Genomic DNA, 25,976 nt, shown 5'->3' with positions numbered 1-25,976 from the left:
CAGCTTTTTTGTTGTTTATTTTGTTTCTTAAATTTCACATGAGTGAAATCATGGCATTTGTCTTTCTCTTTTTCACTTAGTGTTATACCTTCTTAGGTACATCCTTGTGGTTGTGAATGGCAAGATCTCATTCTTTTTTGTGGTTGAGTAATATTCCATTATATCTGTATCTGTGTAGCTATATCTAATCTATATATCTCACGTCTTTCTCTATTCATCTATCAATGGACACTGAGGTTGCTTCTGTATCTCGGCTATTGTAAATAATGCTGCAATAAAATAGGGGTGTATACCTTTCCAAATTCGAGTTGTCATTTTCTTTGGATCATATGGTAATTCTATTTTTAATTTTTTTTTCAACGTTTATTTATTTTTGGGACAGAGAGAGACAGAGCATGAACGGGGGAGGGGCAGAGAGAGAGGGAGACACAGAATCGGAAACAGGCTCCAGGCTCCAAGCCATCAGCCCAGAGCCCGACGCGGGGCTCGAACTCACGGACCGCGAGATCATGACCTGGCTGAAGTCGGACGCTTAACCGACTGCGCCACCCAGGCGCCCCTGGTAATTCTATTTTTAATGTTTTGAGGAACCTCCACCCTGTTTTCCAAATTGGTTGCACCAATTTGCATTCCCACCAGTTGTGCTCCCAACAACAGCTGGGGAGGGTGACATTGTCACCAACACTTGTCATTTCTTATTTTTTTGATTCTAGCCATTCTGACAGGCGTGAGATGATACTCATCGTGGTTCTGATTTGCATTTCCTTAATGATGAGTGATGTTTCCTTAATGATGAGTGACACATCTTTTCATGCGTCTGTTGGCCATTTGTATGTCTTCGTTGGAAAAATGTCTATTCAGGCCTTCTGGCCATTTTTAATAAGATTTTGTTGTTGTTGTTGTTGTTGTTGTTTGGTGTTGCGTTGTATCATTTCTTTATATGTTTTGTATTTTAACCCCTTATGGGGTATATCATTTGCAAATCTCTTCCCCCATTCAGTAGGTTGCCTTGTCATTTTGTTGATGGTTTCCTTTGCCGTGCAAAAGCTTTCTATTTTGGTGTAATCCCAATAGTATATATTTTTGCTTTTGTTTCCCTTGCCTGAGGAGACCTATCTAGAAAAAGTTGCTATAGCCAATGTCAAAGAAATCGCTGCCTGTGTTTTCTTCTAGGATTTTTATGGTTGCAGATCTCACATGTAGATCTTTAATCCATTTTGAATATATTTTTGTGTATGGCATAAGAAAGTGGTCCAGTTTCATTCTTTTGCATGTAGCTGCCCAGTTTTCCCAACACCATGTGTTGAAGAGATTATCTTTTCCCTATTGTATATTCTCGCCTCCTTTGTCCTACATTAATTGACCATAAAAGCACGGGTTTATTTCTCGGCTTTCTATTCTGTTCCATTGATCTATATGTCTATTTTTGGGCCAGTACCATACTATTTTGAATACTACAGTTTTGTAGTATATCTTAAAATCTGGGATTGTGATATTGCCAGCTTTGTTCTTCTTTCTCAAGATCCTTTTGGCCATTCGAGGTCTTCTGTGCTTAGATTTATTCTAGTTCTGTGAAAGATGTTGTTGGTATTTTGATATATTTTATGCATTTATCCTGCGAAAACGTCCATAGGCTTCGCCAGCCCGCCAAAGGAGTGGAAAGTGCAAAACTGGGCTCACGTCTTCAACATATGGCTGTTGGATCCCTTGGGCTGGGGAGAGCAGTTCTGGAACCTTTTAGAGGAGTGGGGCAGGAGGTTCTACACACTCCCATCCAGTCCCTCCCCAGTGGCTTCATACTAGGCTCCCAGCCCAGGGCGTGGGGCCTTCTGAGGTCTCCTAGAACCTGGGGAGCACTCGGCCTCCGAGCAGGAGGCTATGCTGGGCTTCTGCGTTCAGGGGCCTGAGCCCCAGGTCTCCAGGGTCCTCTCTAAAGCAATCCGAATTCGCACCTGCAGGGAGAAAAGCTTAGCTCCCCCGCCCCAAGCGCGATGCCGGTTTGACCCGGGCGGGAGCCAGGAGCTGGTCTCAGTGCCCGGGCGGCTCCCACCTCTCACGGACTGAGCGCCCCGGGTGCTGACTCATGCTCGGACTCTCCCGTCCAGCCGGGTGCACGCCCACGACGTGCCCTCCTTCTCGCTTCTCCACTGCTTCCTCCCAGGCGCTTCCAGGCGCCCACACGCGCGCTCCCGTCCCGCCGCCGCCCCTCCTAGCAACCGCCCTCCGCTCCCCCTGCCAGATCCGGAAACGGGCGGTCTGGTCCGCTGCTGCCTCCGGAACCCTGCAAGCCGCTAGGCCTCCGCCTCCGCCTCCGGCTCCCCTGCCCTCTGCTGAAACCACCCTGCTGAAGGTCGACCGAGCCCGCCTGCCCCGCGAGGACAGGTGGCCCTGGGCCTCCCACTCCCGCTCCCGCCCTGCGGCGCCGATGCTCCGGCTGCCGCCTCTTCCCGGATGGACCTGCTCGCTCCCCTGGTTTCCATGACACTGCACTTTCCCACGCCGCCTCCGAGTTTCTGACAGCTCGTTTCCTCGCTGGCATCGCACCCCCCCCCCCTCAGCCTCTCCCCGTGGGCCTGCCCGAGGCGCTGCCCTGGGCTCTCTCTCCCTCCTCCCGCTTGCGTGCCCACGGGCTCCCCCTCCGCCCCTGCCTCGTGCCACCCCCCTAACTGCTGCCTCTCCAGCGGCTGCCCGTCCCTCCGTAGCCCCCAGTCCCACGTGGCTAGGGCTTACGGAACTCTTACCCTACCCCCACCCCATGTCCTAAATCACTGGACGTCAGACTGGTGCCCCTGGAGGTGTTCAGGCGTGGTCTGGCCCGCCAGCCACATGACCTGGTGGGATGTCCTGGAGGTGACTTCACATGCCCCCTGCGCCTGAGCCCCGCGGCAGGCCTGCGCGAGGTAAGGCTGTGAGGGTGCAAGGCTTACAGGATGGGATTCTGTAAAACGGCTGCACGAGTTCAAATCCTGCCTCTGCCACTTGCCTCGGGCAGGGTCCTGTATTTGTTCATCCATTTATGCAGCAAATGTTAATCGAGCCACTTCTGTGTGTCAGACTCTGTTGAAAACACAAATGGAAAAACCAAGCAGCTCCCCACACTCTTGAGTCATGGCCTTAATCAAATAAGGTCCAAACAAACGCCAAACTGTGACTCTGACGAGCATTGTGACGCAGAGGCACAGGCTGCTGTGAGACCCCCACCTCCAGAAGGTCTCCTCTGGGCTGTCAGACACAGTTTCCTTGAGGACATGCTCTTGAGGCTCAGGTGTGAAGAATGAGTGTGGGGTTATGAGGTGTGACAGGCTGAATAATGGCCCCCAAAGATGTCTACATCCTCATCCTCAGAACGTAGGAATGTGTTACCTTACAGGGCAAGAAACCTGTGATTCTATTAAGGAGTGAAGCTGTGAGTCTCCTGGATTATCTGGGTGGCACAATGTCATCACAGGAGGCCTTATAAGAAGGCGGCAGGAGGGTCAGAGTCAGAGATGTGACGATGGAAGCAGAGGTCAAGTGATGGCACTGCTGGAAGGGGGCTGTGAGCCAAGGAAGCCTCTAGAAGCTGGAAGAGGCAAGGAAATGGATTCTCCCCCTCGAGCCTCCAAAAGGAGCAAAGCCCTGCTGGCCCACTTTGGAGACTTCTGATCCCCAGAAGTATGAGACAATTTGTGTTGTTTTAAGCCACTGTTTGTGATCATTTGTTACAGAATCAATAAGAGACTAACATACTGGTTGAAGAATGGAAAAGCGTGTGCCGAGGCCAGGGATGCGAGATGGGTACCTGTGATTTAAAGAAAGGAAGTGTGGTTGCAGCGTATATGTGGGTGTGTGTGTGGGTGTGTACGTGTGAGTGTGTGTGAGGGGGTGGCAGCCATGGGGCTACACAGCTGGGCAGGCGCCAGACCGTGACCGCCAAGCAGTTCTTTCAAGCTGCCATTGATTGGTTGATGTTATCAACCCCTTTAAGCCTCAGGCTCCTCATTATAAAAAGATGACTTTATAGGGTCATGGGGAAAATGAAATGAGGGGCGCCTGAGTGGCTCAGTCGGTTAAGTATCTGACTTCGGCTCAGCTCATGATCTCGCGGTTTGTGAGTTTGAGCCCCGCGTCGGGCTCTGCGCTGACAGCTTAGAGTCTGCACCCTGCTTCAGATTCTGTGTCTTCCCCTCCCTCTGCCCCTTCCATGCTCATGCTCTGTCTCTCAATAATAAATAAACGTTAAAAAGAATTAAAAAAAAAAAGAAAATGAAATGAGACAGCGTAAGTCATGATAGCTGTCGGTAAGTGCTCATTTAATGTTAAGTCCTATTCTGATCCCATGGCGTTCCTGCTGGGAATTTGGTGGAGCCCCTCTTGGGCTGTGGAGAATGGAAATGGAAAGGCAGACGGGGCGGGGGGCAGTTCGGCCCTCAGTCAGAGCAGTCGAGCTTGTGTTTGTTTGCTCACTGGATTTGGCTTATGCTTACGCTCCTCAGCTAAAGGTTTGAAAAGGTTCCTCAGCTAAAACAGTTTGAAAACCACTGCTCTAGTCTGTCTCTGCTTCTTCCCGTAAAGGAACCCTGCTGTGGAGGTGCCACCATGATTCGTCCTGCATCAGAATCAGTCCCCGACCACTAATGCCTCAGCCCTTCGTGGTCCAGCGGCCTGGGCTTTGGGGTCAAACTGGGCACTTTGTAACATAGAGTCCATTTTCTTTCCTGGCACTTCCTGTGATCTGCGTTATGTTTTCTTGCATCTTTCCTTTACGTCTGTCTTCCTCACGGGACGCTAAGGTCCACGGGGGCAGGAATCTCTTGTTTTGTTAACCACAATATATCCAGGGCCTGACGCTGTGTCCCGACATGATAACAACGGGGAACGCTTGGAAAATGCCCCCTCTGTCCCGGCCACTGTTCCATGTCCTCTATACACATCCATGGACTTAATGCTCAACCCTACCTCACATAGTCAGCATTCAAGGTTTGTGTTGAATTCACGGCTTCCCATCACTTGCGCGCCTGGTGAGTTTCTTAGCCTCTTTGAACCACGGTGGCCGCGTGCGTAAAGTGGGGAACAGCAGCATGGACGGTGGTGGTGGTGGTGAGGAGGAAATGGTGTCACAATGTCTGCCCGTCTGCAGGCTTTGGGTCTGGCGGCAGCAGGCACCCAGGAAAGGGTAGCCGTGGCGCTGACCTCCCTGTGCTGGGTACCGAGTGCCCTGGTTCTGGCCGCACCGTCTGGACAGGGCCTCAGCTTCAGTCTCATGCCCCGAGCCGCAGTGGATTCCTTCCCTCCATCAGCCTAGTCACTTCCTGCGAAGTTTCTCCTGCTCACTCCTCCTCCTCTTTCTCCCCTGGGCCCAGAGCAGCACATCTGCCTTTCTGGGCTCCCGCTCCCCGCCCCCCCACCCCCGCCCATTCCGATGAACCCTGCAGGCAGCTGCTTCCTTCTGTACTCCACTTCCGTTCCCACCTTCCCTCTGGGGGGGGGGGGGCTCCCAGAAGGTCCCTACAACCCATACCATCAAGTGTGACCCTGCTGGGATCCCGAGGACCAGCGTAAGTCCACACCCTGCCCAGTGGCTCCCAGGCCACCACTATCACCTCTGGCAGGAGCCTCTACCTGTGGCCTGGCCCTGTCTGTCAGCCTTCGCTGAGCCCTCTCCTGTACCCTTCCAGTGTCCTGCGTACCTCCATTGCTACTTATCTGCCGTGGTCTATACGTGTTTGTCTTTCACGTGCCTGATGTAAGTGTGGTGGAAGTGGGAGATCCCGAGGACCAGGATTCACTTTTTTTTTTTTTTTTTTCAGTGCGAAAAAGGTGATCTTTATTAAAGCATGGGGGCAGGGCCCATGGGGCAGAAAGAGCTGCCGTCACTTTTGCTCTTAAGTAATTCTGGAATGTGTCTCCTTGTCCCCTTTTCCACCACCACCCTAGTTGAGGCCACCCCAGTCTCTCACCTGGATGATTACAAAATATCATGGTCTGTCTCCTCTGGCCTTGTCTCCTCCCATTGGGCATTAAGGTAATCCTCGGAAGACACCAGTGAGTTTATGGCCCTCCCTTTCAGGGTCTCCATTGGCCTCAGAGCCCTGGTGACCGGTTTCCCTCCCTCCCCATCTAATTGGATCCAGACACACTGAGCTGACTTGTAGCAGCCTGAATGGACTGAACTCTCCAGATGATTGAAATGTTCTTCCTTTTGCTCAAGACTCTCCCTTTCTTCTCCTGTCCGGCCCTCCTCTACCCGTGGGCTAATTCCTGCTCATACCCAGATCTCAGCTGAGATCCTCCACCTGGGAAAGGGCTCCTTGGCTACCTGTAGCCTTGGCCACATGACCTCCTCCGACCCTACACACTCCCTGCTTTATTGTGGGGAACACAACAGGGAGTGTTGCCTATTTGTTGTATCCAGCTTGCCTGTCAGTTCTTTAAGGGCAGGGCCCCTGTCTCCACTACCCCAGAGCCAAGCACAATGCTTGGTACATAGTTGGTGCTTAATAAATAAATAGAACTGAACTACTCCAGAAGCTTGGTCAGGCCTCCCAATCCCTAGCCGTCTCCAAATTTCACCCACTCTTCTTGATAACAAAAGCCATGGCTGACATTTATTGAGTGCTTATCTTGGGCCTGGCACTTTGTTAAGCACCTTGTGCATATCGTTTACTCCTCAACAGCCTTGCGAGGTAGGAACTATTTTATAGACACTAAGTCTTCGACAGGTGACATAACTAACCTAAGGGCACACAGCGTGACAGGGTAGAGCTGGAGGGGAACCCTGCTAGCTGACTTCCTTCTCAACCTCAAGATGACCCTGTCCCCCACGCCCACTCGTTCCCCACCTTCTTCACCAAGTCTTCTCCTGCCTCTGGCCCCCAGGGTCTCTGTCTCACTAGATCCTTCTGGCCACTTCATCTGTGCTATTGCTCCCTGATTGCACACTGCCCTGAACAGCTCTGTGGTACAGAGGTTTTGCAACAGTTAATCTCTCTCGCTAGTGACAAAGTCCCCAGGGACAAGGGCTGAGATCTGTTTGTCTAGAACCCCTGGGATATCCAGCACAGTGCCAGACACATGGCTGACACCCAGTTCACCAGTAAAACAAAGGCCAGGTCTCCAGGCTCCTGTCCATCTGAGGAGGTGGCTTGGTTGGTTCTGGTCTCTCTTCTATTCCTAGATCCATTTAAATAATGAGGAAAAGTGTCAGGGCTCAAGGGCATTCGCTGATGGAAAACTCCAGCATTTTTCTAATCCCAGTGCTGCTGAACGTAATGGGTTTCTGGGAGCCAGAGAATTTGGGGGAAGGGAATGCCAAGATTCATTGATGCTAAGTTTGTGAGCAGCATCTTGACTTCATTTTTCTGGTCAGGGAGTCCCATTTTTAACCATAGCATGTTCCTGGAAACCATGTCATAAATCAGATTATCAAAAAGAAGATATTTAAAAGAGGATATTTAATCAGCAAAAATTTCATGCCCCGAGCACTTACTATATGCCAGGCAAGCAATGAGCTAGGTGACGGGAGTCAAGTTAAATATGACATGACTGTGCTCTCAGTGGTCTCACTGTCTGGCTAGAGTCATGGAGCAACACATCGCGGCAAAAGGCACCTGAGTTTTGCATGTTCTTCCTCCCATCTGCCTCTGCGAGCTCATACCAAGTGTTTCTAGAAGTTTCCCATGGGTGTTTCCCATGGGGCTCATGTCTAAGTCCAGGCATTGCCGCTAACACGTGATTTCCATGATCGCTTCCCCCTCTTCCCGGTGTAATATGTACCACACCCCTGCTGGGCACCTAAGGCTGATGATGAAGCAGGTCTAGGACCTGTTCTTCAGTGAAACAACTCTGCAATGCCTGACATGGCTGGACCACGTCAGGAACCCCTCCCCACCCCCTTCCCCACATGACCCAGACTTGATTCCATAGGTTCTGAGCTCTCAGGCTGAGCTAGGTTATTATATTCAGATGCGGCCCTTCTTTAATGACGAGGGCTCACTCACTAAGGCAAAGACATCTGCTTGACCACTCGTCCCCATGGGACGAGCCCTCATTCAGAAGGTTCCTCGCTCCTTCTAGAGCATCAGCCCCTGGCAGCTGCCCCACCACTTCCCTACAGAAGCCCACACCTGATCCGGTTTTGCCACAGACACAGCTCTCTACTCCCCCCTGTTCCTCTTACACATGAACTACTTATTTATGCTCCGATTGAGAAAAAAGACAAGAAGGAAATATTCTAAGAGGTGGTGATTCTGGGAGACGTTATTTGCTTTTTTATACTCTGCTATCTTTTCTGAAATTAAGAAAATAAGCATATGTCACATTCACAATCCCCACCCCCCAATAAAAGCTTTTAGCTGTGGTAGATGTTGTTACGATACAAAATTAACAACACACGCTGTAGAAGCAAAGAGGAAAGAAAGATACATTTTAAGGTGTCAAGGAGAAGTAGAAAATCTTCCAAAAGGAATAATGTTACAATTGGAGGTTCCTAAACAAATGAATCATAAATACAGCCAAAAAATATACCATAAAACCAATGCCATAGTGACTATAAATCTCCACAATTATTCAAAAGAGTAAAATTATTTTCCAGGCCCTACAAAATACACACATCACATGGATTATATAAAGGCCTGCAATGAACTTTTAAGTGTGTGTATCACATATTAAACAACACCCACAACTTCACAACCTTTATAACATAGCAAGGCAAGGTAGGTTAGCTATAATAAACAGTACACATTTAATTGACGATAGTTATGTTCACTTTCCACTTTAGAAGTGGGGCAATGCTTGGTCTCATGACTTCCCTTTCTCTGAAACAAACAGGGATGTTCAAGATCACTCCTTGGAGATCAGCGCTGAGCATAAGGGGTGTGATTTAAGTGTCTATTTGCTCTCGATAATGATGCTCTACTGAAAGTCTTGTATTTATTTTATTTGCTGTGAGAGGTAGTATCATCCCCGTGTTATAGGTGAGAAAGCAGAGAATCAGAATCCGCGAGCTTAAGAGACTTACCGTATATTGGTTTGCTGCAGCTGCCGTAACAACGCATCACAAACCGGGCCCCTTAACAGCAATTTCTTGCCTCCTGGTTCTGGTGGGTGGAAGTCTGAGAACAAGGTGCCCGCAGGGCTGGTTCTGGGGGCTGTGAGGGAGGACCTGTGCCACGCATCTTTCTCCTAGCTTTCGACGTTTGCCCGCAATCCGGTGGCGTTCCGTGGCTTGTGGTTACGTCATCTCAATCTCTGCCTTCATCTTTTTTATTTTTTTTAATTTTTTTTTTAACGTTTATTTATTTTTGAGACAGAGAGAGACAGAGCATGAATGGGGGAGGGTCAGAGAGAGAGGGAGACACAGAATCCGAAACAGGCTCCAGGCTCTGAGCAGTCAGCCCAGAGCCCCACGCGGGGCTCGAACTCACGGACCGCGAGATCGTGACCTGAGCCGAAGTCGGACGCCCAACCGACTGAGCCACCCAGGCGCCCCTCTGCCTTCATCTTCGACGGCATTCTCCCCAGGTGCGTGCCTGAGTCCAAATTTCCCCTTTCAAAAGGACAGCGGTCGTATTCAACTGGGGCCCACTGTCATGACCTCATTTTGACCATTACCTCTGTAAAGACCCTATTTCCAAACAAGACTCCGTTCTCTGTATCGGGGTTAGGACCTGTCTTGGGGGGAGAGAAGCGGACACAGTTCAGTCCAGTCGCCTCTGAAGATCTCCCCTCCAAAGAGTTACAGAGCCGATATTCAAAACGTAGGCAGTCTGACGCCAGCTCTTAGCCAAACCCTATGCTGCCTCCTTCCCGGCTCTTCCTGGCTACCAGCCTCTCTCCTGTAGGACACATCTATCACATGGGACCCGTGACTCTAGAGGACAAAGCCCACCTACCACTTTCGAGGACTTCCTAAGTAGAATCTCTTATTTTCTATGCTTTCTCCTGGAGGGACACGCCGATGGCTCAAGTCTTTTTTGCCACGTAGGGACGGACGGACATCTGCTCTACTGAAGGAGTGTTCCCCTCCCGCAATTTTTTTTTTTCTGTTAATTAAAAAAGCACCGTCCGTATAGCCCCAATTTAGACTTTGTCTTGGTTGGTTCTCTCGCCAGAAGATGGCCAGCTCTGGACTGCATCACACCCGACTGGGGTACTGTTGGGATCCACCTAACTCCTTTCTGGGGTCTCAGGGACCCCTCCGGCTGGGTGAGGTCGTCAGTGAATAAGGCAGACGCGCACTGAGGGTCTTGTGGTGGCACGGCCGGCCGTGCGCCCAGACCCCCCTTCAGAAAGCACTTGCCGCCCCAGCTGTGGGGAGCCCCTCCCTGCAGAGAGCATCACGAGGCCGAGGCCAGGCCCCCAGCCGGTGATGGGCTGAGGCTGGGGTATAAAGGCCCAGAGCTTCAGCCTACTACGCGGCAATTCTTAGGGGCTATGTTAGTTCCAGAGTCCCGTGCTGTCTGCCGAGGTTGTCCTTGGGCCTAAATCAGAGCTCAACGTCTCCAAGTCACTGCAGCTTCCTGCCCCTCCCTTCCTTGGGTGTTGCCCTCAAGAGCACGCCCTCACGAGCCCCCACACTCAATTCCATCCCAGAGTCTGCTTCCCGAGAGCCTGCCCTGGGACTGGCCTCTCCAGGGGCTCAAGTCAAAGTTAGGTCCTGAAGCTGCAAAGAAGCAGCACTAAGTGTCCACAGGTTACTTCTGTTTGGGGGATGGGCCTCAAACTTGAGCTTTCCCAACATTTGGCCAGGATGCTCAGAGGCCTGTCCAGACTCCCTTCTGTTTGCACCACTCGAAATGAGCTGACCAACATCTTTCTCCCTCCCTCTCCTCCACAAAGATTTATTGAGAAACTACTATGTGCCAAGTGCTGTTCTAGACACTAGAAATATAGCAGTTAAAAAAAAAAAGAGAAAAGTGTTTAAACTCATGAGGCTTACATTCTAGCAGGGGGAGCAGATAATTACCTGATAAATCAGTAAAATAATGTCACTGGGTGATGGTACTATAGGGAGGAAAAAGCAGGCAGTGGAGAGGGTTTGGGCAGGACAGAGGGGATAAGGCGAATAGGGTAAGATTCACCGAAAAGGTGATATTTTAGCAAAACCTGAAGGAGGTGAGGGACTGAGTCATGAAGCTATTTGAGGGTCAGCCTTTCAGACAGCAGAAACAGCATGTGCAAAGGCCCTGAAGCAGGAGCTTGCTGTCCGTGTTGAAGCACAAGCAAGGAGGCTGGTGGAACTGCAGCAGAGAGGGAGAACAGTAAGGAGTGAAATCAGAGGTCATGTGTGGAGGGATAATGGGACTGCAGGTGTGGAGGGCCTTCTAGGCCACTGTGGGGACTTTGGCATCGACTCTAAGACATGAGCCACTGGAAGGCTCTGAGCAGAGGAGAGACATGATCAGAGGGAACACCTTAAAGGCTCACTCTGCTGTGTGGAGAACGGCCAGGGAGGGTGAAGGCAGGAGACCCATTAGGTGGGGGATCTCAGTAAATTCCGGTGGGAGGCAGAGGTGGCTCAGCCGAGGGGCTGCGGTAGACGTGGCCAGATTTTGGAAACGTTTGGAAGGTAGAGCTAATGGGATCTGCTGTTGGGCCTTCCAGGGAAGCCAGATGTGTGGCTGGCAGGATCCCTCATGTGAGCACAGCCAGCAGCGTCTCTCAATGTGACAAGCACTCTGTCGCGGCCTTGGAGCCAGACACACCTACGTGTGGACCCCCGACTCCATCCACACTAACAGATTGTCTGGAGTAGGTTACATCAGCTAAGTCTCCGTTTCTTCACCCCTAAACCGGAGAATCCTTATATCACGGGATCATTGTGAAGATTAAATTAGATAATGTAGACCAAAAAGGGCAGGCACAAGGGTAAGATGATTATTTTAAATCATGAAGTTTTCCATGAGCCCCGGAAAGAGAGCAGGGGCCCGCGGAGGGGATAGGAGAATCGGAGGGCCAAGGGAATGTGCAGGAGGGGCTGGGGCAAAGCCGGGGGGCAGCAAAGACAGCCCGGGGGAGCGGGAGCGCTAGGGTGGGGAGAGGGCAGGAATCCAGGGCACATGCTCGCCTTCTCCAGTGAGGCTGGGGGATTCCACAGCTTGGGCGGGTTGGGGCGGGGGCGGAGGAAGGTGGAGCAGTGGAAAATGGGAACATCCCCAAATTCTGGAGAGGATGAGGTCATCCCAGCTGAAGCCAATCAAAACTCTCCCCTGGGCAGGCAGAAAAAGGGTTTTACTAGGCCAAAAACTGCAGAGATGGCTAGCAGCTGCCAAGAAAGGAGGCGAGGCAAGTTCTGGGCCCGAGGCCATGAGCCCCAGGGGCCCCACCCTGGCTAGAAAAAGAGACTGGAGGAGTGGGGGGGGGCAGCCCAGAAGCCAGGGGAAGGGGGGGCCTGTCTGAACCGTCTGGTGGTGATGCGGTATGCTCCTGGAAAAACCGATAGGTCCTGGTCACAGGCAGCTGACCGAGCTCTGTGAACCAGGGCTCTGCGATTCTGTCTTTTCCTTACGAAAGGACAAAAAGCAGGATTCACCTTCCTTCCATCAGAGATGTCCTACTGATTTATGCATGTGTGTGTTTTTGGTTTTGTTTTCTTTTGTTTTTGCAGCCAACCAGGGCATAGGCAGAGGTTAAACTGGGGATCCTGCACGAACCTCCCGGTTAGGGCAAGCCGTGGTGCTGAACAGGATGTGGGTTCAAATTCTGGTGTGGCTGTTGACCTCAGGCACGATGTTTGACCTCCGAGTCTTGTGAAATGGAGATCACGGTTATTCCGTAGGTGTCCCCTGGTGGCACTTCTCTCCCCTCCCCCACCCCCGAGGTCAGGAGAATGAAAAGAGACCTTTTGTGTGTCACGGAGGCCATGGGGGCTGGTTACTAGGGGCCAGAGTGGAGAGGTGGGGTCTGGAACCTCGGGGAGCGGGCACATACCCCAGGGCCTCTGGAGCAGCACCCCCGTTGCAGGATGGGGTGCCCTCCTTACGCGATGTCTCCCAGTTCGGATGCCTTCCCCCTCCACACCGTCGTCTGTTCCCACGTCAGCAGGGCCCCAAAGAAATGGGACAGAGCACTTGGACGAGGGACATCCTTTCCCCAGTCGTCCCTTAAGGTAGAAGTCCCCCCAAGCCCAAAGCCTTCCAGAGGCACTAACGTCAGCCAGAAGCAGGGCCGTGGAGCTTTTCTGGAAATCTCCTTCTCGAAGCGTCACCTCCGGGAAGGACACTGCTGGGATGGGGGCCAAGTCCCACAGCTGCTCGGCACCCGCCTGGCCTGGAGTGGCTTCCTGTGTGCCCGCTCGCACAGTCACAGTCCTGGGGTCCCGGGGGCAGGGGTGCTGGCTGGCCATTCCCCTCCCTGTCACCACCCTCTGCAAGAAGCCAAAGCAGCCCATCGCCAGCAGATTCCCATAGTCTCTTTCCCTCGGGCAGGAATGGAAACAGAAGTCTCTCCCTCCTCCTCCCCCATCCCTTGCCTGCCTTCCTCCCCTTGACTGTTCTTTCTCTGGTCAGGTCGCAGGCTTTGAAAGCCATTGGGGTTTTATGTCCAAGTAACTAGGTAGAAGACAGAAGCTCTGACTCCTGGTCCCCAGTCAGTTTTTCAGGCCAGCACGTCATAGAACTTGAACACAGGCTCCAGGATCTCCCCAACCAGGCCAGTGCCCTTTCCGCAAGTGGTTTCTGTGTGCCCGGGCACCGCACTCAGTGCTTGAGGGGCATTATTTACTCCTGACGACAAGTTCAGGAAAGAGCCACTAGGAGCTCTAGTTTACAGATGTGAAAATGGACATAAGCAAGTTGCTTAAGGTCACGCGCACCACAGCCTGCGTCGGGAGCCAGGTCTTATGACTTCAAAGTTGAGCTCTTTGCCACCATATCACACTTCCCAAAGCATGTTCCATGAATCATTCATTCCTCAAGGTCGGCCAGGAATGACAGAGACCTGGGGTCAAGCATGCTAGGATGATGCTAGCCTCTCCACTTCTTGGAGAGTCTCAGAACACGTTAACAGATTAAAGGCTCTGAGAAGTCCTGCAGGGAGTAAATCCGTTTAACTCTCTGTAACCCAATGTGTCCCAAACTTATCTGCACTTGGATCCCACCTCCCCACCCCACCTTGTTTTGTTTGTTTGTTTGTTTGTTTGTTTTTAAAGGGACACTGTTTCCATCCCAGAGAAGGCTCTGGGAAGCGCCACCCAAGGTCACATTACCTGTCCTGTTTAGATATTGCCTGGCAATATGGCACAAGTTCCGTGCCTGGACCTCAATAAATATTGGTTGGATAAAATGAATATACTTCTCCTATTTTCAGCCATCCTCACCCATTCCCCACTCTTCTTTTCCCTGAGAAATTCCTCAGCTGGGGGACATACCCAGGCCTGCAGATAACCCACTCTTGATGTCCTCCTGGGTGGCTCTTCCGGGCTGGACTGGTCACGTGGGAAGAAAATTCCATTCAGGCAGCTCCTGAGGCCTCCCCTAGTCCAGCCCCTCGGAGGTCTCTGTTCTAAGGATGAAGGGAAACGTTGGAGACAATCCCGTCCTGTTTTGGCCCCAGGACTATGGGTGTGGAAGAGGGGGTAGAAAGTCTGCAGCCCTCCCAGCCCTTAAGGCAGAACTCAGACCTCGAGGTGTCCCTCCTCCCCTGCTAGCCCTCACACCTCCATTTCCACGCTCCTCCACTCCCTTCCTCCGCGTGTACCTCTTCCTCCCTACCCTCCCGGCCTCGGCCTCAACTCCCTACTGGAATGGAATCAGAAGTCCTCACCGGGGACCACGAACACACGCCCAGTTCGGGAGATTCGGGGGTAATTGCTACGGGACGGGGCTCAGCCCTCCTGTGCCTTCAAATGCAGCCAGGGTCGGGAACCGCGGTCTCCCACCAGTAGCCATGGCCCTCTCCCCCACCCTTTGGCAGCACCCCCTCGGCAAGCCTCCTACCCTGGCACGGCAGCCACAGTGCCCCTTCCTCCCTTCTCCTGACCCCGGAGCGCCGCTGGAGAAATGCCGCCTCCACCGCTACCAACTGGGACTCCCAGATCAGTGCCACTCGCCGGCACGAGTAGCGGGCCTGAAGTCTTGTCGTCTTCAACCTCCTCCTATTCTGGGCCTTCCTCACTCCCTCTATGTTCCCTCCTGACCCCAGGCATAACGCTCAGCTCCCTGTCTGCTACCGGAAAACAAAATTGAGGCCGCCGGGAGCACATGATCTCCATCAGATTCTTGCCCCCTACCGATCTGCTATCACCGTCCCTACCGCTTTCCTGTTAATTTTAGAAGCGGGCCGAAATCCAGGTCAGATCCCCCTAGCCTCTAAAGTCAGGTTGCCAGGGTTCAAATCCCATTTATATCACTTGCAGGCCGTGTGATCTTGGGTAGGTCTCTTAATCTCCTCAGTGCCTCAGTTTCCTCATCAGGGAAATGGGATCATCCTTGCCTTTACCTCATAGAGTTGACGGAAGGACTAAATGAGATAAGCCCCACAGAGAGCTCAGCACGGCCCTGGCACGTTGGCAAGTGCTAACACAGGCTAGTTCTTGTCAGCTGCTCCCTGCCTCCTCCAGACCTTGTTCCGTCATTGCGAGCCTCTCCTGCTTCTAGCTCTCGCCTCTTGCTGCACAGAGATGCACAAGTCCCTCTGTCCTCAAAAACCCCTCTTGATCCTGTGTTCCAGATTTCTCTTGTTCCTTCTCATCCAAGCCTCTTGGAAGCTTTATCGGCTCTCTCATTGCCTTATCTCCCTTTTGTTCCTCAGTCCACCAAGGACCTGGCCAAAACCACCTGGTCCCTAACTTCTGTCGACTGCACTGGACTCTCTTGCTCATTTCCTCTTTACAAACAGGCTCAGCTTCCATGCCTCCTCAGCCCTCGCTTGCTTCTCCTGTGTGTCCGTCCTCTGCCCGTCCCCTCTGAGGCTCATCATCCTCTGCCGGCCCCAGGAAGGCTATCGTTACCCTGCGTTTGTCCTTAGTTGATGGGTCTCCTCTGCCCCCTCACACTCAGCTCAAGTGATCTTAGCAGCTCTCATGGGCCCGACTTCCTCTTGATGATCGATACCTGTCAGGGACTGAGTCGTGTGCCCCCCAAATTCCTATGTCAAAGCCCAACCCCCAGTGTGACTGTATATGGAGATGGGACCTCTAAGGAGGTAATTAAGGGTAAGTGAGGTTATAAGTGCAGGGCCCGAATCTGATAGGACTGATGTCCTTATACGGAGAGGGAGAGTCACCAGAGATCTCTCTCTCTTTCTGGGCTCGCACAGAGTAAAGGTCATGGGAGGACACAGCAAGAGGGTGCCATCTGCAAGTCGGGAAGAGAAGCCTCACCACAGAGCAGCTCTGCTGGCACCTTGGTCTAGGACTCCAGCATCTAGAGCCATGAGAAAACAAATTTAAGCCCCCAGCCTGTGGCATCTTGTTACAGCAGCCTAAGCTAACAGGACATCTAAGCGGATCAGTTAGCTTTGCCTGCATAACAAGCAATTCCAAAATTTAGTGGCTGAAAACAACAGCCATGTATTTAACTTCCCTTTCTGCGGGTCAGCGTTTGGTCTGGGCTCAGCAAGGTGGTTCTTCTGCCCTTGGCCAGGTCCACTCATGTGTCTGTGGCCAGCTGCTGGCTTGGCTGGGTGCTGGCTGGTCAGGTGGCCCCAGGGGGGACGGCCCATCCCCACGCCATGTTATCTCTCATCCTCCCGCATGTGGGCCCGGGCTTGTGTTTACAGCAGTGCAGCATCAGGCTTCTAAGAAAGCAGAGTTGAGGTTTGCAGGAAAAGCCTCAAGCTAGAGGCAGAGATCTGGGTCTTTCCATTCACACCTGGTCCCCTGCTAGTGGACTTCTCAATATCAATTGTCATTGGGCAATGAACTAGGAATATAGACTAATAATTAAATAAGCAAATTCTGGGAGAAGCACCTAGCACTTTAAAATGTGGTTGATGGGGCACCTGGGTGGCTCAGTCGGTTAAGTGTCCGACTTTGGCTCAGGTCACGGTCTCACGGTCCGTGAGTTCGAGCCCCGCATCGGGATCTGTGCTGACAGCTCAGAGCCTGGAGCCTGTTTTGGATTCTGTGTCTCCCTCTCTCTGACCCTCCCCCGTTCATGCTCTGTCTCTGTCTATCTCAAAAATAAATAAACGTTAAAAAAAATTTAAAAAATAATAATAATAAAATAAAATGTGGTTGACAGGACTTGACAGACGTGGGATGAGGAAGGATAGGGAAAATAGGCCTTCTCCTGGGCAGATGGCTTGGTGGGCTGGATGGAAAGTGGAAATAACTTGCTGAGCACTTATTATATGCCGGATACTGTGCTAAGCACCTGGCACCCAGAGGACATCAAGGTGCTTGAGAAAAGGTCTCTGGAGCCAGACTTGCTGAATTTGAAGCTCAATTCTGTCATTAAGCCAGAGAAAGTTACTTAACCTTTCTGTGCCTCGGTCTCCTCCTCTGTAAAGGAGGCATGATCACGATACTTCCCCGGGCGCCTAGCTGGCTCTGTAGGTAGAGCAGGCGACTCTTGACTTCAGCCCCACGCAGGCCTGGAGCCTACTTCTATTGTTTTTTAAATCATCATCATCATCAGTAATAATGATAAATAATGGCACTTACCTCACGAGGCTGTTGCAAGGATTAAATGAAATAATACACATCGGTCCCATAGAAATGCCCAGCACGTGTGGTGTCCTATAAACATCTGCTCTTGGCCTTATTGTCTCATTGAACCCTCGCAACCGACTTAAGAGACAGGCACCTCTGTCTCCACTTTACAGGTGAGGACACGGAGGCCTGGAAAGGTTAAATAATGGCCCTACCACGCATGGCTAGGCTGTGGCTTTGGACCCAGGCAGCCATAACTCTAGAACCTGTTCTAGAACTTATGCTGTTAACCACCACTTCCTCCATACCCCGCCCACCCGCGCCCCCCACCCATTTACCGTTCATCAACAGCAAGAGAACGTGTTTGAGGCTGAAGAGCATGAGTTTGGTTTAGATGTCGATGTGGAATTGCTGCTGAGACATCCAGGTAGAGACTTCTGGCCAGCAGCTGGGTTTGTACGTGGAGTACAGAAATCAAGACACGGTGGACTGATGGGGACGTGTAGACAGATTGAGTCACGGCTGGTAAGGTCACACAGGGAGCTGGTGTAGCACGACAGCAGGGGACGGCCCGGGACACATTTAAAGAGTAGATGGAGGAAAAGGAGTCTGAGGATAGACAGCCACGGAAGGGAGAGGGAGGTTTTGGAGGCAGGGAGACCATACGTCTGGGTTCGCCTTGGGAGAGTCTTAGTTTATGACGGTTAGCCTGGCGTAATAATTCATTAGTGCCCTTTGTCTCTTTAAATAGCGGCCCAGTTTGGAAGACAAATGATATATTCACCCTCCTTCGGGGGTCAAGGAGGAGAAAGCATCCGGGAGGAGGAAACACAGGTGTAAACTACCACGGAAAGAACAAGGAAGCGGTGTTTGCAATGTGGTCCGCTGGAGTTGAGTTTGGCGAACTGCTGACTTTGAGAGAGGTTTCTGAGGAAAGAAGTGGTAAGTACGTGCATACTGACATCTGAAAAGGAGCTCAGTAGAGATAACAGATATGCGCACGTCACTATCTTTGAGACTGGGGTTACAGAAGTGAACAGACAGGACTGTCCTGATGGGATTGTGTGTGTGTTGGGGGTGGGGGGGGTGGGGTTGGAAGAATCAAGTAGAGTGACCTGGTAGAATCACTAGGAGCTATTTGAGGTACATGGGGTGGGGTGGGAAGCCCTCTCAGAAGCCCTAACACTTGACCTGAGAGCTCTGTGAAAAGGGTGAGTCTGCCTGGGAAGCTTAAGAGATGGAACCTTCCAGAGAGGGAGGTAAGAGTTCATGCAAAGGCCCTGAGGTGGGAGTTTGAAAAACACAAAGGAGGCTAGTAAGGGTGGCCGTGGAAACCAGAGGGGAGAAGACGGATTCGAGCGCTAGCACAAGTGAATCGACGGCCCTGGTGACTGACTGGATATGAGGCGGGGGACGGGGGGGACGCAGGGGATGGTCTAAGGGTGACTTCCCATGTCAACTTGGGAAACGTGGGTACACCCCTCCCCACCCTCGACGGAGCTGGCAGAAGGAACTGGTTTTGAAGGAATGCGATGAATCATGTAGTGAGTTAAATAGTGGTTTATCCACTTGGACATGTCCTTTGTCCAACCCTATCCTGTGAACCTGTGAATGTAACCTGATTTAGAAGAGCAGTCTCTGCAGATGTAATTAAGGATCTTGAGATAAGATCATCCTAGGGTTAGAATGGGCCTTATATCCAATGACAGGAAGGGCAGAGGGAAATCTGAGACGCAGAGGGGACAGGAGAAGGCCATGTGAAGATGGAGGCAGAGATTGGATTCTTGGCAGCCATGGCCAAGCAATGCCTGGGGTTACCAGAAGCTGGAAGGGGCAAGGAAGGATCCTCCCCTAGAGCCTTCAGAGGGAGCGTGGCCTTGCTGACACCTTGACTTCAGACCTCTGGCCTCCACAGCTGTGAAAAACTAAAATTCCTGTTGTTGTAAGCCACCAAGAATGGGCTAATTTGTTATGGCAGCCACGGGATACCAATACGGACTCCTCCGCGTTGAGTTGGGGTGGGGGGCACATAGAGGTGTTGACTGGGCAAGTGCATGAGCTCCCCTCAGGAGAGAGAGTCCAGGGCTGGAGATAAAGCTTTGGAAGCCCATTGAGCAGGTGGCAGTTTAAACCAGTGTTATCTCTGAGGGGACCCTGGAACATGGCTCCAGCAGCTCTTTCTCAGAAGCACAGAACCAAAAGCTTTCCAGATTTTTAAAAACAGATTTCACTCACTGATATAACCCAACACCCACACTATATATATATCAATGAAATGTAATGTTCATACCAAAGAATATGTTTATATGCATTTTAATATCTCCCAATAGATTAAAGAATATTTTTATCAGATTATTTTAAGTCAGGAATGCTTGCACTTCCTTGGACTTCTTCTGGGTCTGATGTGAGGCGAGCCCGTTTTACATCTGACACTACTGAGAATATATAGGGAGAAGGGCGTATACATTAGAAGGAAGTGCCAGAAATAGTATTTGTTAGTTTCTGAAATTGCATAGCATAATTTTCTCCCAGGGCCCCTGGGTGGGCAGAGGAAGTGCTTCAGTTTCCTCTTTATGACTTCTCTCAAAATGGTCCACTCGCCGATATTGCAAAAGTCACATTCCTCTCTTAGCACCTGGTATGCCTCTAACATTTGCAGGACCTGGGCCAAGAGTACAAATAGAGGCCCGTGTAACGCATATCTAACAATCTCTCAATGATTAAACCCATAAACAGTTAATTAGAATGCAGTGTTTCTCTCTACCTTGACGAATAACTTCCTAATGCCCTGGAAGTCCCAGATCAAGTTCAGAACCAGCAGGCTTTTTGGAGTTCGCACTGGAATGTGGAACATGGGCAGGGCTCCCTCCCGGCCCCTTCTTCTCCCACTCCCTGCTCAACAGCACACCCGGAGGGGCCTCCCAGGATGCAGGCTGACACCAGTGCCCAGAGCCAAGCTTCAGCCACACGCTCCTACAAACAGAGCCTCAGGCCACCCTCAGGCCTGAGCACCACCGTGGCTCTAGAGGACTGGCCCAGAAAAGAGGCCATGCATAGGCCCTAGAGTTGATTTGGGACATTTGGGGCAGGAAATTCTGGGATCTAGGAATTTCTGGGATCTGGAATGGCCTAGGGATAGGTTTGGTCCTGTGGCTCTGTGGACTCCTTGACCAGCGAGAAGGGGCACAGAGCACAGGACCAGGACAGGGGCTCCTCTTGCCTAGATAGATCTAAGGTGGGGGTGCTGGTCAGCCTGCACTCTAACAAGAGAGTCAGAGAAGTAGACCAACACCTGGCCAAGCCCATGTGCAGACTTTCTTGTGTACTTTTCAGTTTTGAGAAAATGCCAGGTTAAAAAATGAAGTACCATAGATATTTTGAGCCCTGATTAATAAACACTATTATCATGCCAATATTTCATTGAGTTCTAGAAATCAAAGGTCAAATCCCTAAAAAGTTTTGAAAATAGTAAAATAAGACAACGAAGCAATAACTTGGGTGGCAGTGCTTTCTGGAAGTTTTTTCCACTTCTTCCTTTCTTCCTGCCTTCCTCCCTCCCTCCTTCCAATCCATCTCCTTCTTTCCAAAGCAGGAAGAGCCTAAATGAAGGCCATAGGCTTGGATGCAGTGGGAAATTGCAGCTGAAGTACAAAGCAAGAGGGCCATGGCAGAATTCTAAGAGATGTCAATATCCAATAATCAAGCCAAAGAAGAGCTTCTACCAAGGAAAGTTCTGGAGTGGCATGGGAGGGAGAGGAGAGACTGGGGATCCATAGACTGGGGAGGAAAGAGTTCCACGGGAGGGAGTTGTCCAGAAGAGCAAATGCCTCAAGGAGGTACCACCTTCCTCAGGCCGACTGAAGCAAATCGGGCCCATGCCTCTTCCAACCCAGTCCCTCTACTTCTCTGGAGAGCACCAGCTCTTCCTCATACCCCATGTGGGGCTGCTTCAGTCCTGCCCCATCTTTTCTCACCCTGCATTTTCCCGCTTTATCACAGCTGTCCTCACCGTTGGCTTCCCAACGTCCATCTCCATCCCTGGTCTCTTTCTTGAACCTCTCGCAGAACAATGGGTCCCAGGCATGTGCTTTGGTTAAGGGAGATGCTCACCAGATAATGGCCCAATGACCTTGTCCAAAACAGAAATGTTCACCAGTGTTCCTGATTCCCAAAGCGAGGACAATCTACTTCATCTCTGGAGAGAAAAGTGTGCATAAGCCCTTTATCCTGTGCTCTTCCTGTCCCCTCAACATTGGAATGTTCTTGTCCTTTCCCCTGCTCCCCAGCAATGCTCTTTCCTTGGTCTGGAATGTTCTCTCCCCCATCCTGCCCTCCCAGTTCAAATGTCACCTCTTGGTGACTCCTCAGGCAGGAAGGCTTTTCTGGATAGTGTGTGTGTGTGTGTGTGTGTGTGTGTGTGTGTGTGTGTGTTCACCTCTTATATTTTTCATTTTATATTTTCATTGTCTCCTTTCCTCCACCAAAATTGTAAGGCTGGTAGGGAAAGTTTGCTTTACCCAGTGTACCCAGTGTTATAAACCGAATTTAAGTGCCCCAAATTTGTAGAACATAGTAATACTCTCTCATAGAAGTTTATTTAAAAGTTCAATGGGTGATGGGCACCCATATTAAGGAGGGCACTTGTTGAGATGAACACTGGATGTTACATATAAGTGATAAATCACTAAATTCTCCTTCTGAAACCAATACTGCACTATATGTTAACTAACATGAATTTAAATAAAAATAAAATTTAAAAGTTCAAATTTGATGAAGCAATCAGGAAAGATTTTGTTTAAGAATCCTTCAGTCTTTGTTAATCTGTTTTTCAGGGATCAGCCCCTCTGGGTTGATCCCGGTTTTAAAAGGGCAACCTACTATCTCCCATTCTGGGCGGGATCCGAGCCTAATATCTGTATTATGTATCATCACTTAATTATGGGAGAAAAGCTCTTAGATGTTCTGCAAGTATCTGGAATTTAAAATGCTTTAAACTCAGCCCCTTCCCCAATATCCGTGAGCTTGATTCCTCATCTCTAAATTTTGTTCAAATGTTCCCTTCTCCGGAAAGTCTTCCTTACTCATTCTATTGAAATCTGCAGCTGCCTCTTCCCTAGTCATTACATACAACCTCTTTCCTGCTTCATTTTCCTCCATAGCACATATCACTCCCTGATATACTACATAGTTTATTATAATCTATTAATTACCTATCTCCCCTCAATAAAAGATAAGTTCCATGAGGGTGGAGTTTGTTCATTGCTGCATCCCAGTGCCTAGAGCAGTACCTGGCACATAGTAGGTCTTTTTTTTTATTTGAGTGAGAGAAAGAGAGAGAGAGAAAGAGAGTGCATGAGCAGGGGAGAGGGGCAAGGGAGAAAGAGAGAGAATCTTAAGCAGTCTCCACGTTCAGTGCACAGCCTGACGTGGGGTTCAATCCCATGACCCTGGGATCATGACCTGAGCTAAAATCGAGAGTCAGATGCCCAACTGACTGAGCCACCCTGGTGCCCCTGAACTATTTGATATTTTAAAAATCAATAGAGTTGTACTAGAGAGTATTGGCTTCCTATCACCCATTTCTACCCCAACTTCCATACTTCAGGTGTCCATCAAACTCCACATGGCCCATTACCTGTCCAGGAGATGCTCACTCTAACTCTTCAACTTGGCTGTCAGAGAAAGGATGGGTCCTGATTAGTTTAAGCCATTATCTATATGCATGTATATTACCACCCCCTTCAGGAGGGCACAAGACGGAAGTTGACCCGCTCAAGTGTTTTCTCTTTCCTCATAGATGTGGACAAGATAATGCCAACTGTCTCAGGCAGCCATCTTGTGACCACAAAACCAGCCAGGGGCAAAGCTGTCATTGAACATGCAGAGCTGAGAGAGAAAGAGTTTGGGTCTTCCATGCACCCTATGTCTGTACTGCTGGTCCATTCATTCCCTTATTCTTCAAATACTGATTGAGCACCTGGTATCCATCAAGTACCATTTTACATGCTGGGGATACAGCTGTAAATCTAAACAGACAAAAATCTACTTCATGGAGCTTCCATTCCTGGGGCAGGAGGTGGTGGGGAGAGTAGTGACATCATAAAAATGACTACAATACACACGTAAATAACATATAAGTGCTATGTAAAAAAAAAAAAAAGCCATTTGCTAGAATGGATTTTCAAACACTGAAGTCCTATATGTGTTGTGTGTTCTTTTCAAAGATAAATCAAAACATCCCTTTTGGAAATTGACAATCGTTTAGTTTCCAATGTGTAAGAATACATCATTGTGCACTGGAGTTGGGATTCTGATCTTATTTTTTATCTAATCCAATGGTTGAAGACAGGTGGAGATTGTGAAGGACTTGGGAGCACTCCTGCTGATTGGGATTTAAAAAGGCATTTGTCTTTGGACGAGGGTAATGACCACATGAATAAATATCGGAACTGCCTGTCAGTGTTGCAAAAATATCAGACACAAACAAGGCAAATGACAACAGAACAATAAAGCACGCATACACATATGTGGTGGTAATTCTTTGAAATGTGGATTACCAATGCACTGGCAATGAAAATGAACCAATGCTATCATGCATCACACATTTTGGAGATGCTCCTAAATTCTGGCATAAATTTATCCAACATCAAGCATCATTTTGAAATGTACATGGAATACCATATAAAAATGATCAGAGCAACTTAACATTACAACCAGAATACAGCGTATCAGGAGATAAAAGTGTAAACTCTGCTGAAGCCAAATGCATATGATTATATTTAATTGCAAAGCCTGGAACTGCTAAGTTTATTGACAAATTGTCAGTCCTGACACCAAAAAAAAAAAAAAAAAAAAAAAGAGAATGATGATCAAAGTAAACATAATGACTGACGAGATATCTCTGTCCAGCAAAATAAATGACAGAAATGGCAGCCGATATAGAGCAGCCATTTTTATCGGTACAACAAAGTGAAATGAGTCACTGAAAACTGGCAAACCCAAGTGATATTCTGAATCCTGGTGGTTTTTTTTTTTAGGATTGTCAGTATGACAGCCTATGAGTCAAGTGAAGAAGCCCATGAAAATATTTTATGCTGCCAACTTTGGCCAGCTTGTACGGACAACTGACTGATAACTTGCGGTATGGACCGGAAGCAAGAATTTAGGGTAGGCATGGATGGGCTGAAGCTCTGGCTGGCAACACGAGAAATCTGTCTCCATATTCAAGCTGTTACCGCAAAGCTGTGTCTCCTCAGTGCCCTTATATACAAAGAAACCGTTGCCCTCCAGAATGCGTGTGCAGATTTAAGACAAGTACTTAATGAAGCTGATAAACTTGTCAATCATGTCACAAGCAGGCAGTTCAATAAAGACCTGACCTGTTTTCTTGGCTGAGTGAAGAGACGGGTGGTGACTACAAAGAACCACTGTTTCAAATGAAAGCTCATTGTCTTTTGATTAGAAAAGTTTTTACTCTACCGAGTTATAAGGGGAACTTTACTGTTTCAGAGAAAACTTTCCTTTGGTGAGATAGTATAGCAGGGTGGGCGTGGCTTACAAGTTAGTCTGTGTGCTCATCTCAACTCCTGTACATGCTGTTACCAGGCAAGTGTATGAGGAGTCGGCCATCGACACCCGGGAGATGCATTGGCAGAAACCTGGCCCCGTCTGGCAGAGACTTCGATCCTGGGACTTAAGGTTTTTGCTGTTGCCTGAAAGACCTGGTTTTTAACTCATCTGAAAATAGGACGAGATATTAGACGACTTAATAAAAAGGCTAAGGAGTCAAACTGGAAGTGGTTTAGTAGACAAGGAAACTTTTACTGCTCTACTTTAGGACATCACCAAATAATTTTGGACCTTAGTTTGAAGAGCGGATCCTGGAGATAGTGTCAGATGGTTTCTTGAAACTACTTTTCTGGTTCTTTCGTTCGGGGTTTTTGTTTTTGAATACAGTCATTTATATCATTTTCTTCCACTCGCATCATTTTGAGTGGGAATTATCTTTCAGCATCTGATCCAGTCAAGGGAGACAGTTAAACAGAGTAGGAGTCAACGTTTCCTGGCACTTTCTTTGTGCAAGGGACCGTTGGAAGTGCACATACTCACTTAATCCTCTCAGTGACACCGTCAGGTAATATCATCCCATAAATAAGTGACTGTTATTGTCTTTGTTTTATAGATATTGAAACTTAGGCACAAAAGGTTAAGCACTTTGCCCAAGGTCGCACAGGTAGAAAAGCCAGGATTAAAGGCCAGACAATTCTGCCTGCCAAGGGCAAACTTTGAACCATTGCGCTATATTTTTTAAATACATAAATATGCATGTATGTATATACTTAACATAGGTGGCACTTTATTGCTCCTGCAACAAATGACCACAAGCCTCCTGGTTAAAGCAGCA

At 49.6% G+C, this 25,976-nt stretch overlaps 1 long non-coding RNA gene across 1 annotated transcript; it reads left to right on the top strand.

Annotated features, from left to right (window-relative positions):
* The first annotated feature begins 1,440 nt into the window (after nucleotides 1–1,440).
* On the top strand, nucleotides 1,441–24,993 carry LOC122495686. The gene is made up of 3 exons (XR_006300538.1): nucleotides 1,441–2,900; nucleotides 18,324–18,514; nucleotides 24,610–24,993. It is a non-coding gene; the product is annotated as an uncharacterized LOC122495686 (long non-coding RNA).
* Nucleotides 24,994–25,976: the final 983 nt, after the last annotated feature.

The sequence above is a fragment of the Prionailurus bengalensis genome, chromosome F2, assembly GCF_016509475.1.
Source record: "Prionailurus bengalensis isolate Pbe53 chromosome F2, Fcat_Pben_1.1_paternal_pri, whole genome shotgun sequence".
NCBI lineage: Eukaryota > Metazoa > Chordata > Mammalia > Carnivora > Felidae > Prionailurus > Prionailurus bengalensis.
Note: the sequence above shows the minus strand (reverse complement) of the source record. Positions and strands in the feature narration are given on the sequence as shown.